Source organism: Phaethon aethereus (assembly GCF_964289735.1).
Source record: "Phaethon aethereus genome assembly, chromosome: 1".
Taxonomy (NCBI): Eukaryota; Metazoa; Chordata; class Aves; order Phaethontiformes; family Phaethontidae; genus Phaethon; species Phaethon aethereus.
In genome coordinates, this window is record NC_138575.1 from 192,853,943 (window position 1) to 192,873,233 (window position 19,291).

Below are 19,291 nucleotides of genomic sequence, written 5' to 3' on the forward strand. Positions count from 1 at the left end.
CGTTGTGCTGACTCCAAAACAGTTGATGGAGATTTTACTGAAAGCAAACTAGACAGCTGTCCTTCCGAGCTTGTGCTAACCAGCTCTTGTCTCCAAGGTGGCTCTGTTTTGCACTGGGCCCTGCTCTGAATGACCTTGTACTTCCACCTCGTTCCTCTCCCAGGGACCAGATGGCCAGTCATGGCAGTCCGATTGGTCTGTAAAATAATGCAGTCACTGGTTTAGCTCTGGGTGTAAGTTGTAGGTCCCAGGTCTCCCTTGCAGCCTTGGCATTCTGAGGTTTTTCTTTCCTCTCGTGAGTGATGTGGCATATGTGAAGATGATGAACTGGCATTTCGGTTGCCCCAGCATCCTTGTCTTGGGTCTATCCCTTTTGCTATTTGACTCTACTCTGCAAAGACTGTCCTCTGGTTGTCACTTGCAATGTCTCCTGTTCAAGTAAGCGATTCCTTACTATACAGGAAAGCTGCCAGTAAGTCCCCAGGGCAATTGATATGTTTGTGCCATCATCTGAAAATTGCTTAAATGGCCCAAATATCAACACTTGCTGCCAGCTGGTCACTTTGAAATCAGTGGGGCCACGCATTTACTGCCTCTTGTGTTTTTCCCATGCCATGAACTGAGGAGCAGCTGTTTGTTTTTTCCCGTTTTCTTCCCCAGCTTTCATTCGCTCCCTTGCTGTGCAGTTGTCAAGGCACTTGCACTACACCTACATGAGCTTTTTCATTTCATATTTTTTCACAGAGTAGCAGCTCTCCTGGATACTGATGGCTGAGCTGCAGTAGTTGACAGGTTGGAGAGTACCTTCTGCTGTAGACAGGAGGCAATTCTGTATGTATGACAGAAGTGGGGTATTTGTAGGTGTCCATCCTTGTGGTATTAATATGTTCTTGAACTAGAGAGAAATCTGCTGGGAATGGGTGATATATACAATAGCCTGTACTAGGATAAGGGTGATGGACCAGATGATCTTCCTCTAACTCCTTATCCACTCTGTGGTTCAGTTCCATGTTGATTAATGTGTTATATATGATCTGGACTTACTGATGGTCTACTGAATGTTAACCTTAGAGCAGAGGTGGAAAAAAACCAGCCATTACTTTAATATTGAGTACTCTTAACTTGAATCCTTTGGCTGATGAAAACAAAAGCATATGCTGTAGCTCTTGCTCTGCACGTTCTGCAGAGTCAGGGTATCCCTGTCATAGATTGCTGAAGCCCAGGATATTTTAGTTAAAAATAAACCCAGAGCAATCATGTCAGGCTTGTAAATTAATGTGGTGTGTTCTCTGAGCACCAGCTCCCATCAGGGTTACTCTGGTGATCTGTCAGTGTCGTCCATCACCAGGGCCCTCTATCTCTAATGATGCATTTCATATTAAAGTGGCTCCAGTTGCTGGGAAGAGATTTCTGCATACACAAATTGTAAAAAGTCTTAATGTTGTTAACCTCAAGTGTTCTTCTTTTACCTATGGTGCCCTGGAGAATAAAGCAAATAGCTTCCACAGACAGAAATCCTATTTAATTCCTTGGCTGCATTCAAAGCAAAACGTTTTCCTTCGCTTCAGCCTTTCAAACTCCACTGAGAGCTTCTGATGATGTTTAAATGATGAACTGTTTTATAAAGCTGGCATTGCTTTAGGTGCATCAAGATTAACCTTTATTAAAAGGCTTTTAAGCCGGACTGAAATAATGCGATCTGCCCTTGAGGCGGGGGTAACTGTGAGATTGGCTCGGCGAGCAGCACCATGGGAAAAGAGCTGTGACCCAGAGTCTTGCTTCGACGGCTGGTTCCCCTTTGGTCCAAGGGAAATTCCTACATGTGAGCTCCTTCCCAGCCGCAGGTTACTTCCCTCTTTGTACTGGGTCAGCACTACCCCCTTGCAGAGTTCGCTCTGTTTCCCCCGCAGTTTCCCCCTCGCCAGCCTTAGCTCTCCCGGGCTCTTTGCTCCACTGCCCTGGCGCACGAGGCTTTATATCAGCGTAAGCTGTTTTCACTCCTTTAGACAAAAACATCTCCTCTGTACATGCAGAAGCAGGAAGTCAGACGTCTGAATAGTCTTCCCACAAATTTCAAGAATTACTCACATTCATTGTCATCCTCCCTGGGCTGCGCTGCCTGGGGCAGCCTCGGCTCTGATGAGAGCTGGGGGCACACCCATCGACTTGAGGAAGAGCTGAGACCTGTTTGTGCCAGGGCAAACGCTAGCCACTAGTTGTTCGCATGCCCCAGGTTTTGTCCTGCTTCCGATGCCCCACAACGCACACTGGGGTCCTGAGCTTCCTCCCAGCCCACCCTTCACACCTATCTACCGCTCTGTGGGGTGAAGAGCCTGAGGGCAGGCTTAGACATGTTTAAACGTATTGCCCTCGTGTTTTCTGCCTGCATCACTTAAGTTGGATTGGCCACAGCTTGTCTGCCTTCGTGCCTTAGCTGCATAGCGTTCCCCTTTGTGTTGGGAAAGACCTCATTGCAGAGGACACAAAGCCCTTCTCAAAATGGTCACTTGGGTGCGATTCTTCCCGCATTCCCTGGCTGAATGGGAGAGCGTGGGTCCACATAGGGAGTGGACATGCTCTGGCTCCTCACCTCCCATGAGCTGTTAACAGCATGAGCGGTGCGTGGGTCTGGTCCTCAGAGCAGGCTTGGACCAGAACCTGTGGTTTTTGTGGCACCTACTCAACAAGTGTGGGCTTAACTGAAAACATCTGCCTGGTCTGATCAGTTCAAATCATGCCTGTCCTCTTACCTCTGAATCCTCTGGGCCAGCAACCCCGATCACCCTCTTCTGAATGCACCCGTGATGCTTCAGGAACAATAAGTGGCTCAAATGGTTATTGCAGACCTTCCAGGTGCTCTTGCTCTCACTGGCTCCCTACTAGTTGGGATAGGTCTAGACTTGAAGAAACGTGAGGTGGATGTAGCCTGAGTTTCCACTGTGGTCTGTACCACAGACCTTGGTAACATGCAGCTGATCATGGTTCTGCATACCAAAGGTATGTTCCCTGTAGGAAGATCACCTTTCAGAGAGAAGGTTAACTTCAGAACTGCTATGGATAAGGTAACAGACATGTGCTGACTAGTGTGTCCTGCAGTTCAACAGTAGTTTGTCTTATACACCATGGAATTAAGGCAAGAAATTCCTCAGCTCTGTTTTTCAGGCTACTTTCACAGAGCAATCCTGTATTTCAAACTTCTGATAAACACAGTGCTGGTGGATGGGCATGGTGGCTGAAGCTGCCTCTGAACCTCATGCTGTCTCTCTGCTACCTTTTGCTTGAGAAACCATTATAATGTATGTATTTTTTGGGGTGCAAGATATCTTTGTTCTCTGTTTGCCCAATGCAACAACCCTGCCCAGGGACAGCACACGGGCACTGACCCATATTGTTAGGCTAATACAAGTAACAATCATTCAAAGTTTCTGAACCCACGGGATGAAAACCACATGCAGTGTTCGCCATACAACTGTTTTGGTTTGAGAGATTCGGTTAAATACTGACTCAGTGGTTAGGAGATGTAGGTTGGGGTTATGGTGATAAACAGTTCAGCATTGCATCAGTTAGTCATAAGCAGCAATGAAAAAGGGCTCACATTATTTCTAATGCTTCCCTGATGTCATTTAATTGGAAGGAACTGGTTGCCAGAATGCATGTTGAGATGGTCCATGCATAATCTCTGGCAGGTGGGGGGCAGATTTCTACTTTCATGCCATTGTTTTTGCCACAAATAATGTTACAAGTGACTCCTTTATTCTTGTCAATCAGCTATGTTTTGTATAGTTAAGGCTAATTACTAGGTATGAATAAATCTGATTCTGGTGGGAGTAAATTGTACTTACCATATTTATTCTCTCCATGACTAACCTTTTCTGTGAAAGGGTTTATCAATCCACACTTCTGAGATATGGAGAAAAGCATGCTTGCCCCTGTGCTGAATGGCTTGCAGTGCAGTCCAACACTACTTAAACGCGTATTGCCTTTGCGACTCCAAATAGCAGTCACTGGAGTGTAAAAAACTCCCGTTGACTTCAGAACTTAGAAGAGGAGAAAGATAAACGAGACACGTGGTTCTGTTTTAAAGGCTGCCCATCACCTTGCTGCTTGCCCCTAGAAGAAGGGCTCTTAGATGGTACCTTAGGAAGCAAAGCTTGTCTGCCGAAGACATTCTGATTGTTCATATGTCTGCTTTCCATTTCCAACTATTAAACAACATGAAAAGACAGCTGTCAACCATGCAAATATTTTCCTTGTTTAGTGTTGCATGTGGTCTGGGGCTGTTGGCGTCACTGGGATGTTAACCCTTCACTGGGGAGATGGTGGATGGAAGAAGATGGGGTAGGGGAGGAGAAGAACTGCCCATGAGATGCTGTCTTTTTTTAAAAAGACATTTTGACACCTGATGGCTGTGAAAAAAATGTAGAGATGTGGGCTACATGTCACCAGTGCATGGCTGCCTGAGTCTGCTGGCAGTCTGAGACAGTAGCATTTGCCTCTCAGTGAGATGAATCTGTTGCCTATGGCTATTCTAATAAACAGCCCAGGACCACTCTGACTCTGAGGGCAAGTGGTACCACATGGGTTACATACGGCTATCTATATGGCTAAATTTCTTTGCTGCCAGAAACTGGTGGTCTTATCTATGTTGCCTTTTAGGAAGGTTCCCCAGCCTGTGCCTGAATCACACCCAGAGGCTGCCTGGGAGAGCGCTAGTTGGCAAGTCAGCAAACTGCACCAGGGAGCACAGAAACCATTAAACTGTTTTGATGATTTCATCCTCATGTTTGAGCTGTGCCCTGGCCTAGGTTAGCTTCCCAACTCAAGTGTGGCCTCTGAGACCCAGTATGGCCTCTTTCCCAATGCCACCTTGCAGAATATTGCAAGGGGTTTGAAGGAGAGGGTGTTGAGTCTGCTCCACCAGCTAATCAGACCTCATCTTAGTGGGGCAAGTTCTGGAGGGGACACCTTTCTGCAAAGAAGGTGCCTGACCTTTTCCTGCCTGGTCACCAAGGAGTGAAATCTTTGTTATCTTGTTAACTATGAGGTGTGTGTGTGAAGGAGGAGAGGGAAGAGCTATATGGCTAAAGGCTTTAAGCTAACTTCTTGCCTTCTTTGCACATACATATTTTTACAGATTTCGGTCACAGAGTATCAAAGTGTCTTGAAATAGAAAGTCTGGACTGAGACAGATATTTCTGGAGCTTCATTGCTTAGTGTTTGCCATTTTTTCTGTACTAGAGACCTCCATTTCCTTGTGCTTCCTGATCATGTTAAACAACCCTCAGGTAGAAGTGACAGCTGTACTCAGGAAAGATGGAAAAATTCTGGTTGGGCAAGCAAACTCCCAGTCCTCTCACCCACTCAGTTCACACTGTCTTCGAGGTGGCCTTCACACATCCACTCCTACATGGGCTCTCCATGCACTCGAGGACAAGACCCACACTGACTTTTTCTCTCATGATTTAAACTGAGGTGCTGTGGCATGCAAGTCTACATTTGCTTAGCCATTGGAGATGGAAATGTGACATACCTAAACTACCTGAGAACCTGGTGGGCGCAGATGCATCTCGGGAGGTAGAGGCAGCATTAAGGGCTAGTGGGTGAAATCTTGAATGGTCTCAACGTTAGCACCACGTGTGCTGGGAGAGGGGTCTCATTGCAGCCCCCGCACTGTGGTCATGGATGCAGTTGGCCTTGCAGCTCTGCTGGTCTCAGAGCAGACCCAAGGACCGCTGGGCTGCGCCCTGGGGCTGAGCATGCTTAAGAAAGTCCTGAGCAGGCAGATCAACGTCCCTCCAGCCTGTTTCATTTACCATAATGAAGATCACTCTGTAGGAAGAGAAGGAAGCCTCTTGTCTATTCAGGAGTTTCACAAGCGTGGTGCACTCATGTTTCTGGTGGTGGGAAAGCCCCAGAACGTGGGTTGGGCTGAAGGGACAGAGCAGGTGATTTTATAGAGATCCTGCCTAAGTCTTGGGTAAACCTCAGTCACATGAAAATTGCATTTCACTTGAAGTCTTGTACCTACAGCATTCAGACATGTGGTGACTCCGAGGAGCAGCTCAGGTGTTTGTCCCTAAAAGCACTACCCCACCTGTTATCTGGAAAATGGTCTGAAACAGGAGGAGATCCTGGGTACTGTTTCGTGAGAAACACACCAAAACCAGGCAGGAAAAGGGGGTGGTCAGAGCTGGGTGCAGTTGCAGAGACAGTGGCAGTGCTGTGCAGACCCTTCATCTTCCTCCTCTGCCTGCCCACTGCAGCGAGTCCGCCTCTGACACATGGCATACACTGACCACACTACTCCAGTGCAAGCCAACAGGACAGCTGGAGCAGAGGCAGAAGATGGAGAAATAAAGATTTTGTTTGAACACCTAAAAGCTGTGTTGCACTGGGCTTTGTAGCAATATGACACGTGATGCACAATCTGTTACTTACATGTCTAAAGGAAAATGACATATGCAGAACCAGGCACAGCAGCTATTCCTCCTGATGTCATCATAACTGGCCATCCCTAGCGCAGCCCATTGTGGGCTGGATTTGGGGCCTGAGGTATTCCTACGGACTAATGTAGCGGATGTAAATAAGTATCTGAGGATGCTATTCATAAAGAGTATATTTAATCCAGGGATGTCATTCTCCCTCACCTCCCTCTTTGAACAGTCTGGGGAGAAGGGTGACTCTGAGCAGGAGCTGTGCAAAATTATTACGTGCTAGGAAATTCCTGCCAAAGCTGCCTCTAACCTTCCACTGACTACAAAGAAAACCTGTGAAGACTAGCTTTCTCAGGCTAATGTTAGCCTTTATGATTATTGCCTTAGGCTTGCTCTGTAGTCATTGAAGAAAGACAGCAACCCACCCATGAGTTACTCCTGCTTGACCTTTGGAGACTTTGTGTCTTTTGGTTGAGTATAGAGGGGAAAGCTTAGTGAAGGCACCTAAGCAGGATCCTCTAAGTTGGTGGTGTGAATTTTCCCTCAGATCTGTTGTGGTTTCTTTGGATCTGTTTGGTTCAGTAGATCATACTCCATCCCAATTAAAGTGACTAGCAGGACTTTTTGTCTAAGTGGACTTTCTGATGGTTTCAGGCCACTAGAGCAACGCAGGTACCACCATGAGGAAGAGTGGTCAGAGAAAGAAAACTTTGCCTGGACATGTTCTTATTTTCTTTCAGTGTAGAAACAACTTTTGGGTCATATCTCCTGAAAGAAAAGTCAGAGATGTTCAAGTTTCTCTAATCTGTCATCCTGACAAGCACAGCTCAGTTGTTTCATCAGTCAAGTCACTTTCCAGCCATTGAGAGATAATTTCAGGCTCTGAAGTGTGGAACAGATTGTGCTGGCTGTGTGCATAGGGCAAAATCACTCTCACCCTTGGGGATAGTCCTGGAAAACCTCTGAAGACCGATTCCCAGGAAGAAACGAGACACCAGGTGTCTCTGTCTTGATTCAGCTTGCATGCCAAGTCTGAAGGACATGGTGGTTGGTGTTACATCAGTGTGCTTTCCACCCAATTTTGGGAGGCTGGTGCTGTTGCAAGTTGTGGGAACAGCAGTATTCCTGTGCCCTGGAGGTGAGCAGGGCCTGGTGAAGGGCACGGAAGATTTCCTGGGATGACCTTCACGCCTTGCATGTGTTAAGTGTGAGTTCATACATAGTCTGCTCCATAAAACTTGTGTTTATTTTTTGGTACAGCTCATCCCCAGCAGTCCACATGCTCGATAACATACTGCTGCGGAGGGCAGCTCAAAAACAACAGAAGAAATATCTCTTAGGCATGCCTTTCCTATCTCACTCCCATCCCAAAACTTTTTCCTAGGTCTAATCCCTGTGGTCTGGATTCTTTAAGAGTCTCAGAAAACCTCACCCTCTAGTGCCTCCCAAGACTTCTCTCCCAGGAGTCCAAGGGGTTAATATCCTTGGAGCATCACATTGGGAATCAGCGCAAGTCTGTTCATGCAGTTGACAGTGCCCTTTTATTATTGCTTCTATCTCTCCTATCAGATGTCTCGCTCTTAACAGAGTTGTTATTAAGATAATTAGTTAATGTGGGTTATTTTATTATTGTAGTCTTATTTGGTTTGATTGCACGCTCAGCTGACACATGTCATAAAAGCAACAAAAGCATTAAGAAGTTGCATAATTGGCAAAACTGAACTGTCAGTGTTGTGGAGTTCAGAGAACAGCGGAGGGGAGAAACGTACAGACTCCACAGAGACATGGGTCCTTCCGTGAACCTTGAATTTCTCCTCCTAGCATTTATTAGTTAGGAAAATGATTGGCATTTCCTCTTCTGTGTTTTAATTTTCTCCGCTTGTGCTGTATTTTCTGATCTTTGCTTTAGCCTGCAGAGGAAGGCAGCTCAGTTTTGTTTATCTTTGCCAGAGATTCCTTCGCTTTGGGAACCGCATCGGAAATAACTTTGGATGAAGGCAGACAAGAGGCTTTAAAAAGCATCTATCAAGTAATCAAGTCGGTCCATGTGTCATATTTCCTGACCATCTATTGCCTTGGTATCTGCCATTGGCACACGTCCCAGTGCTGTCAGAATAGTACAATCCTATTTTTATTTACATCCAGTGTTCCTCTATTAAAATACTTTATCCAGCTTTGTCAGTGCAAAATCCTGGCAATTTTCATCTTCTTAACCTTGTCAGCTTCCCTTGTGCACCCTTCTGACACATAAGCTGGGGAAAAATGTTACTTTCTCCAGCCCTGGTTGGAGAAGCTGCATTTCAGCCCATCCCAGCAAGGCTCTGTTCTGAGACTTGACCAGTGCAACCATGTCTTTGTTTGTGTTGGTCTTCTCCCGGCTCAGATTGAAGCTGCAAGTGGAACACTCCCCAGGCTGCTAAACTCTGACCAATTTGCAGCCATGTCGACCTGCAAATATTTCCTCCAGAGTTTGAGATTTTTGGCATCCTAAGTTTCCTGGATGTGCTTACATCATCCCTGTGCGGAGGAGGACTTGGCTGTATGACTTAGAATGTGCTCTGTGTAATTGAACAAGTTCCCTCAAAAATACCCCAGCAATTTCACCAGTTCTTGTCCAGGGTTATGAGGCATGTGATGTAGCCCAGTGGGCAGGAGAGGAAAAAGCCCTCCCAAGAGGCATTTCCTGAGCTAATTTGATAACTTTGGGGTTTGAAATGATGGGGAAAGAAAAATCTCAAGCGAGAAACAAGCTGGTAAAGCAGAGGCATGCACAGACATTTAAAAAATGATACACCTTGATTTTTCAGAATGTGGCCAGAGGAAATCAATCCCTAATGCAGTAAACAAACTCCAGTGGGTTACGAGCCATCCATACCCAGAGTAACTCAGCTCCAAACACGGGCACTGCTGCAGTGAGGATTTAGCCTTTGAAATCTCCTTTTGCAGTTGCTTCTCTGAAAGAGGGATTTTAGATACAAGCCCTGCTGCACGCAAAGAACGCCTGAAAGTCCCTTCACACACGCTGCCCTTTCAAGGTGTGCTGCTAAGGCAGAAAGCACCGAAGAGGAAGGCTCCCGACAGCTTTCCAAGGCTCTGAACTTTGGGCATAATGGTTTTAGGTCATTGCTTAAAAGCCAAGAGCAGCAAGAAGGGCAGACAAAGGCGTATTAGCTGGAGTTCTTCTCAGTCTCCTGGGAGGGACAATGGGTGCAGTTCACAAGCAGAGGCGCACAGCTGCGGTTTGCTGGTTGGGAGGCTGCACATAGATCAGGATTCAGAACTATTAAGCACGTTGCCTGAGTGTTACAGGCAGATTAAAAAAACCCCTCTGCCAGCTTTACACATTTGTGGCCTCTTGTCTTTGTGAGTCAGGAGGCAGTTCCCGTCGTGAGACACACACGCTCTGTAGTACAGGATGATTTTTGGCAAAGTCCGGATGATGGCGAGCCAGACAGGGCGGGGACAGCATTCCAGTTTTATAACACAATTCCATAATAGGAGACAGCATTCTTTTCATATTAATGTTCATACAATAGGAATTTTAAACTCCAGCTTTTGGGTTATGTGGGAAAAAAAAGTCTCTTTTAAATGCCATAACAACGTTATTCTATAATTCAATGGACAGGGCTGCGGGTGGATCAACCAGTCAGAGTGCAGTGGGTGTTTTGCAGGATGCTTTCATTCCAAGAAACAGCAAACTGAAGAGCACTGATGCAGTTATGTGCTTGTTGACGCCACCATGACCTCCTCCTTGGCTGAGTTACAGGTGTTCAATCCACCTGCTCTTGACCCCCAGGCGAAATCCATGTCACCACTCTGCACACTCCTTGTGTGCACTGTGAAGTACCTATCACTGCTTCTTGAGAGTTATCAGGCCACAAGATGTGTAGGCATTCCATGCCTTTTGGTAACAGGGGTTTTGCAGAGTGCAATGTGTGGCTGCTTCAAGGACCATCCTTGCCACACAGGCCACCAGGAACACTTTCTGCCTCACCTGTTTTTGTGGCCCAGAGATGAACCCAAGACTTTCCAGATGTTATTCATGCCTTGACTTACATCTTGCAGTTCCTTGCTGGGAAGGTAGAAGTCTTAAGGGTAAAATCCTCCTGTTGGCGTTTGATCAGTCTTTGAATTTCACACCAAAAATAATCCTCTGCTTTCAAGAGCCCTTTCTGCTCTCAGGTTGCAACTCAAGCTTGCAGTTTGGCCCCTCACTGTAGCTCAGACAGATACCTTGCTGTGTTAAAGGGTGATGAAGAGACTTCACCCTCATCAAGTCCACTTCCTGGACTGTGTAATAAGAGAAAACATTTTAAGGCTTCCAGAAATACTCTGGACCCTCTACTGACCTCATGGTGAAAAGGGAAGCTTCATTAGAACCTGGTTTTGGCCAGCAGGGCTGACAACACTTAAACTAGCATTTGCCAGGCTGCCTGGTTTCCAGCACTCCAGAGACATGGATTATATGAAGTATGTTTTCTCACTTGTGGCCCTCACAGAGGGCTTAACTCAACCAGGCTGTCCAGAACAGATACAGGGACTGCCACGACTAGTCATTAAAAGTTCACGTTGTCCTAACCCAAGCTATTAAATTCAACTCTGTTTTAGATGAGCAAAGACAAATTTTCTGAAAAGGACAAAAGTATCAGTACTATTTAGAGACCCATTGGCACACCTGAAAGAGCAGAAGAGGGCTTGGTCTCCTGAGAGGTTGCTCTGCTCCTTGCCTGTGCAGCTATGGGGCTGTGGGTATCATTAAGTGTGCACATCTGTCGGGGATGAAGTGACCCTTGCAAGAATGCTGGAGTGGCATTTGGAAACTGCCCATAAGGAGAGGAAAAACCTCATTATGCACACACAGGAAATTCTGGTAAGTGCCAAGAGTACTCTAGCATGTGTTTCTACACACTATGCTGATCTGAAGGGGAATGTTTAGTAGCGACCGTTTTATAATGCTGCTATCATATTTGGCTAGTGCCAAGTGACAGAGAAAACAGAAGTCTTCAGGACATTATGTTCATGCAGGACAGTGCATCAGTAGGATCTGGGAGGTGCAGTTTTTGGCTTTGAGGCTAGATGTTACAGTATACACTATTATAGATTAATTGTAAGTATTGTTTCGGGTAGCTGCAATTTTGAAGCGTGGTAATAGAGAGGCTGATCTGCATGCATGTTCTCCACTTAGTCTTAGTGAGTTCACAGAGAATTTCTGCTCAAAGAAGAGTTTGCAGAGCAAAGGCTGTGTGAGAATATTTCTTCCTGACAGTTTGGCTGGTGTCCTTCAGAGCAAGCCTGGCCGTGGTGGCGGTGAGCCTCACAGAAGGCTCGGCATTCTCCAAGCTGAGGGTGGTAGCCACATCCCAGGCTGAGCTGGGGATGGCCAGCTGGGGAAAGAGGTGGCTCGGGGGACTGACGTGAGCACAACCCAACCTTTAAAAAAGAGACTTCCTGCCTCGGTAGAAGTGTTGAAACGTCTCGGTGTGTTTCCCTGCCTTCAAACAAGAGCCCCGTGCGCCTGACGTCACTTCCCTGGGCTGCCAGGCCGATAACAGGATGAACCTGCGCTGCCTCTGAACCAGACGTTCCACTGTGTCACTGGTTATGCTCTACGGTAGGGCAGGAGACTTCGCTACCAACATTGTTTTTGTAGTTGATGCTTCATGCACACTTTCCCCCCTCCTCCTCCCCAGTAGCTTGAAAGGAAACGGCATAGGAACTTGTGTGATGTGCTTACGGGCACACACAAGCAATGTGACTCATCAATAGACCAGGCTTTGGGAGCTGGTGCCTGTTACAGCGTGAAGCCAGCCTGCTTCTTCAGAGAGCTCCGAAAGGCAGCTGGCTATGTCAAAAGGGCAGAGAATAAAGAGTGTAGTGTAAAATGGAGACACAATTAAGCAAAGATTAAAAAAAAAAAAAAAAGCTATAAAGTTTTTTATCTCTTAACAGAAAGTTCCCTCGGGTGGCGTTTGCTGAAACAAATAGTTCTGCAGCTTGTTGCTGTCAATAATGGCACATAGATTTTGCAATAGTGCTAGTTTATTTTTAAACATCTGAATGAGCAGTCATATAACATCTACCTTGGCATGCATGTACCAAGTTCATCATAGGATATGTCTTTATCATTTGGTAACACTAAGGAAATGGCATTTAAGTGATATCTCTATGAATTTGTTCCCTCTCAAACCTTTAAATGTTTCCACCTCATCTCAGATCTTGTACTAAACACTAGCCGGTGAGGAGGGAGTGGATAATTTATGGCAATCCATTAATACCGTCTCAGGAGCCTTGATATAGTTCTTTAAGTTTCAGTGCATTTTAGAGGGAGCCTGATCTAGCACTGTCTGCATTTTGGAACTGGGAAAATTGAGGCACTTTCTCTGGAAAGACCACTAAATTTTAGATGCCTCCATTTGGTTTCAGGCATATAACCTCAGAGAAGAAGTTAAACTTGGGCATTGACACCATTGCTTCTGCTTATCCAACAGGCGATAGTGCAGGAAGCCCCAGTAATCCGATCGTGTTAGATTTTGTGGCTGTGCCTGTAGCTGTGGGTTGGTTTTACACCACTGGAAATCTACGCTCTTTGCACTCACCAGTGGAACTTGGAAGAAATGGAGAAAAATGTATGACAAACATTTGAAAACAAATACTATTCTCTAATTTGACATTGCTTTAAATATTAAGGTCAGTCTGAAATGACCACAGAGTCAGAAAGATGTAAATTTTGACATTTCTGATTTCACAGTAGTCAGGTTTTTTTGCATATATGTTTGTATTATCTGATTTCTTTACATTTCTAAAGAAATAAAATTTCTACCTCTATGAAGAAGGTAAATTCATAAAAGCAAGTGACCTTATTATGTTCCTAGTTACTACCTGTGCTGTTCTAGTTACCACAGCTGTATTTGCAGGTCATGGGATGGCAAGGTCAAGTATTAAATACATCTTATAGTGATACCCAAAATTATCACTGATTATCACTAAAGTTTATAATCTGTTTGTCATTTGTCATATAACAATACCAAGCAAAATAGGCTCTCTAAGCATAAATGAGAATAACATTAATACTAATAATTCACCACACTGCAGAACTAATTGCACATTTTCCCACATTTTCAAGTATCCATAAAAAAAGAAAAGATAATCTGCTTTCTGTTCACTTGAAAGGACAAGTGTCAGGCTGTTCTATTTCTGAACATCCTAGACAGTTTGCCAGCCCAGTGTCTTAGTGTGGTTAGTGGTCCTGAGCCTTTGGTACTGAGACTCACTAGAGAAAACCCTTCAAAGTATCCAGAAATATTTTATTGTGAGCTGTGCTGAGGCTCAGCACTACCACATAATAAAAAGAGTATGTCAACTGCTAGGAGAAAATACGGCTCATGAATAGTTAGTTACCTGATATGACAAATGTTGAGGTTTGAGACAGATTAGCCAACCAGTTCCAGTCATCACCTTGGTTTCTCCTTCTGACAATTTTCAGAGTGTTTCTGTGGTTATCTAAAATTATATTTTGTCCACGAGCAGTATTTTGTTGAGGCTTGTATCCTCGAGGTTTTTTTTTCTCCTTTTCTTCCCCCAGGGCATAGTTAATTTTCAGTCAGTGTTCACTATGGAGGACGTGCCCTTTGAATAAGCCTATCTATCTTTTGTGTACTTCACAGCTTTTACTTCAGTTTTATCTTCCTTGAAGGGTACCTTTTTTCAATATCTTTTTGTCACTGGAGAAAATTTACATTGACAAGAGCTGTAAAATTCCATTGGTAAGCAACTTAAACCTAGATACTTTCCCTGGAGAGAGTGAAATGATGTGATTATACTGTATATTTGTGTACCCTTGTAATTTATCTCCTTTTATAGTCTTCTGAAATTCCCTCTTGTTCCCTTGAGATAACTTAATGTTACCCACAAAGGAGCATGTCCCAGGCACATCTGCTTGCGGACTGTGACAATGATACATAGCTGAACACCAAGTTCAATGAGTTGGGTCCCAAGGAGTCACTTTAACCCTCACACTCTTGGTATTTATTCCAGATTAGTCTTTGTCAGTCCTACGTTGGTTAGTTGCCTTCACAATGAAGGACAAGGAGGAGAGACATTCCAGTGTTTGTGAATTTTCTGAGGATGTTCACAATGGTCTGAAAAAAGAAATGAGGATCTCTTACAACAATGAAGTCCTCAAAATGAAAGGACAGGTGCAGTTTTCCTTGGGCAGATATTTTCCTCTTAATTGTCATGTAATTTGTTTAGGCAATTTATTAAGGATGTTTTGGAATGCGAGTCAGAAGTGGAATTATTTTCCTAGTTTAAAAACAGCTTGTTTAACATTTATTCATGCTGGGCTGGGTCTCCAGATGGTATAAGTTGGCATAGCTCCATTTAATTTCAGTGGATCTATGCCAATCTCCAGCAGCTGAGAATCTTGTCCAGCAAGTCACTTCTAGTCCCATGACTTCAATTCAGTGCTAGCAAGATCTAGAGCCAGCCGCTGGGGTGATGACCAAAATTCCTTAACTTTACCAAAAGGAATCATTCTTTTTCAATGATCATCAGAGAGCTGAGTGAGCACATGCATAATCTATTCCGAACAGACATAATGCCTTTTTTCCCCATTTACCTTTTGTTACTGGTGGTGTTATATCTAAATGTGTGGTTCTCTTCAGCAAGATCCAAATGAGAAGAGGTCAGCATGATTAGTTTTATTATAATAGCAGAGCTTCATATGGTGAGCCTAAGAGTAAAGAGCTTGTGAACTGTGCTCCCACTGGTAGATAAATTGGAAGGTACCAATGGAGTTATGCCATTTAGTCCATACATGCATCTGGCCCATACAACGCACCTGCTTTAGGAATTCATCCAACCATCACTTGCAATACTCGATCATATCAGCTATTAACGTATTTATCTTTAGATACTGGTTGTGTGGTAGAGATCTATTATCAAGACAATGCCATTCAGATCACAAGTGTCAGACTCTTCTATGGTAAAAGCAGGACCCTGCATAACACTTTGGTATCTGAAATGAAGCTTTGGAAGAGCAGAAGAAACAAAAGACTCAACTGCTATAGAGTAATCAAAAAATGACACTTAGACTTTCGAACCGATGTGTTTCCTCATTAAAACTTACTGCTGCTGAATGTGTGGTGGGTGACCCTGGCTGACAGCTAAGCACCCATCCAGCAGCTCCCTCAGTCCCCCTCAGGCAGGATGGGGAAGAAAATAGGAAGAAGAGGAGCAAGAAAACTTGTGGGTCTACATAAAGACAGTGATTCAGGTACTGAGAAACAAAGATGACAAACATTCAGACACTTATGGGAAGCACCTTTCCTCTCTCCTTCCTAGTCTCTTGCCCTTGTTATCACCCTAGGTTACACCAGAGGTTTTGTAGCACCAAGCAGAGGAACGCACAGCTGTGTTTGGAAGTGGAGGGGCAGTAACTTGTCTGGGACCACAGAGGTGTGAAAGTTCAAACTGAGCAGCTCCAGGATAAGGTTATATCAACATATCATTTTCATTCTTTAACATGAATGTTGGAATGAAAAAAAATCTTAAAAACGTTCTGCTATCTTCATCACCATGATCAAAAATTCCCACCATTTCAATAACATTAATCTGCTCAGATATTAAGCCGTTGAATGAGTAGTTTTGATTTAATGAATTTCTCTCATCTCAGCTTATTTTCTACTCCTCTTCTAGCTTTAATAGCTAGCTGCTTAATATGAGAGCTGTTCCATTTCATTGCCTTTCGTCTGTTTTTTTTCTTGAGGTGGAACTAATGCAATGCAAATTGTGATGCCTGTCTCTGATTTTTCTATTAGGCAACTTAGGATTCCATACAGCCTGTGTTATTGAGTGCAGAGCTAGAAATATATTTGAATTTATGATGAAAACCCGGAGTCTGCAGTATCTCAAGTTTGGGGATTTTTTTTCAAATAAGTAATGATGTTCAGTGATATTTAAGTTTTTGGTGGAGGACTTTTCTGCAAAGTATATTACACACACATTTCCATTCTGTTCTTTCCACCTGATGCAATTCCATAGCAGCTGCCATATGAAATTCTTGATATACATCTAAGCATAGCATGAGCTCAATGGGGCACTAAAGCTGCAACAGTGCAATGAGAACAGGTTCACAGACACTGTTGAACTGCTGGTTGGGGTTGGCAAAACCAAATGCAGGAAATGGTTGAATGAGTTGTATCACGCCAGAAGGACTGGGAAGGTATCTATTAACAAACATTGGTGCCTGGAGAGCTAGAGTTACTTTAGCAATCAGAGCAATTTCCTCTTTGAGTAAAGAGGAAATAATTTTTGAATTAAGTTCTGCAACACGTGTATATGCTCTTTTGAGTATGTAGTCTGTGCAGGAGCTGCTGCAAATTGCTGCTTTTGAAAACCATGGATGTGTTGTGCATCTCAACTAACACTTTTGATTTATTTGTTCCTAATTTCTGCTTTTATTTTGCAGTATAGATCTTGAAGGAATTTGCTGGGCTTTTGCGTTCAATGCCCTGGTTGGTCATATCAAAGAGAACCCCTTTCACCTCTGTCTTAAAAAAGGTGAGATTCTTTACCCCAGTATTTTGAAAGAGGGGATGTTCTCCAGCCTTATTTTTCTGATGGTTAGAGACTTTATTCCCAAGTGACATTTTCAATGTATGCATAACTAGCCTGTCTCCCTTTATAAATCAGTTGTTCTTTTTCTACAGCAAGTGTAAGATGTTTTCCCTTGAGAAGTTTTCTTCACTTTTTGTAGAAAGCAGTACTACTGCTTATCTGCTTTTGCTTTAATGCTAAGAAGTGAGCCAAACTCTTTTCTTTGCCCAATCTACAACAGTGATGGTATTCCTGATAGTAATGGAAGTGATCAGTGTAGTTCTATGGTCACATCTGGATTACCTACAGCGACTCTGTGTCCTCCCAAATGAAGAACCACCTGATGGTTTTTGCAGTACATTTTAATTTCCTTTGCTGGCCTAGATCAGCTCCAAACATGACAGTTTCTATCCTTTCCCTGCACTCTCTGTCTGCTGGGAAACAGCTTGCTTTGCTGATTGAATCTTTTTCTTCCATTCCCAGTAGCCTTCTCCTTCTATGTTGCAGAGGAATGTATTCATCCATTTAGGTGTCTAAACCTCTCCTAAAGGATTATTTCCTGTCTTGGAATATGGGCATCTTCGCCTAGATTAAACCTTAAGCCTCCCTTACTAGGATGTTCTCCTCACCCTTACGTAGAGATGCCTGTGAGAAAATGACCAACTTGCTGAAACAGATGGCAGTGACCATTTTATTGACCGGGAAAGGGAAAATCTAAGGAAGTTTGGAAATCCAGAAGAAACAAAACATGTGTAGAATACAGGAATTTGCAACACAACAAAAAGCGATATTTCGGTTACTATTTCCGGGAAGTAAATTTTTGGCTTAGTGGCAAGGCCAGTAGGAAATCCTATAGAAGTGTTAGGCCATGAACGTATTTGGTAACTATGCCTGAAAGGAAACCCTCAAGGCAAACTTGGCTTGTGAATACCATATGAAATTGCAGAGAACCTCAAATAACCCTCATGATTCAGGAAATATCAGAGGATACAGATGTTGCATGAATGAATTGGTCAATTGCCTAGAAGGAAGATGAGCCTGATTCTTGAGTGGGACAATTTACTTCATTAGAAGAGAAAACCCTTAAGAAAACATATCTATTCTCATGATGAGGTCAGGAAAGATTTTTTTTTAAATATATATATCTTCATTTAAAGGATCTCACTCTCATATGTCCATGACATAATCAAGTTCCAGAGCAACTGCCAGTAATTCTATAAGAAGAAATAAGATGGTCAAACTCATCAGTGGCCTTCTGTGATGGACTGACCACAGCAGTGGACAAGGGAACTGCTACCAATGTCATGTATCTGGACTTCTGTAAGGCCTTTGACATAGTCTTCCACAACATCCTTCTCTCTAAATTGGAGAGATATGGATTTGATGGGTGGACTATTCACTGGGTGAGGAATTGGTTGGATTGTTGCATCCAGAGGGTAGTGGTCAATGGCTCAATGTCCAGATGGAGACTGGTGATGAGCAGTGTCCCTCAGGAGTCCAGTAATGTTTAATATTTTCATCAGTGACATAGACTGTGGGATCCAGGGCACCCTCAGCAATTTTGCAGATGACACCGAGCTGCGTGGTGTAGTTGACACACCTGTTTTTGCCAGGGCCTGTTGTGATAGGACAAGGGGTAATGGTTTTAAAATAAAAAAGGGTAGATTTTGACTACATCTAAGGAAGAAATTTTTCACAATGAGGGTGGTGAAACACTGGGACATATTGCCCAGAGAGGTGATAGATGCCCCATCCCTGGAAACATTCCAGGTCAGGTTGGATGCGGCTCTGAGCATCTGATCTAATTGAAGATGTCCCTGCTCATTGCAGGGCTGTTGGACTGGACGATCTTAAAAGGTCCCTTCCAACCCAAAGATTCTATGATTCTATGATCATTTTAAAGCAGTATCATAGTGTGATTCTTTTCTCAGAAGAACATATAGAGGGCTTTTTGTTAGGGTAGATTAAAGGATAGTTTGGGAAAGCTGAATTTGTTTCATCATGGAGTTGTGTTAGAGATCATTGCTTGTTTCTTTGTCTCTTTAAGAGACAATCCAGATGCAGCCTTTGGCTCAGAAAGTCCATATACTGACTGATGTGGAAAGGATTTCTATTCTGAAGCTGTTTGTTTACTCTTTCTCTTAGTGTCCACCGCTGGCTATTCTCAGAAGATATTTGCCAAATAGACCCTTTGTCTGGCCAAGTACAGCTGCTCTGATACTGTATTCTCAAAAGTATGTGAGGATACATGTCTGCAGACG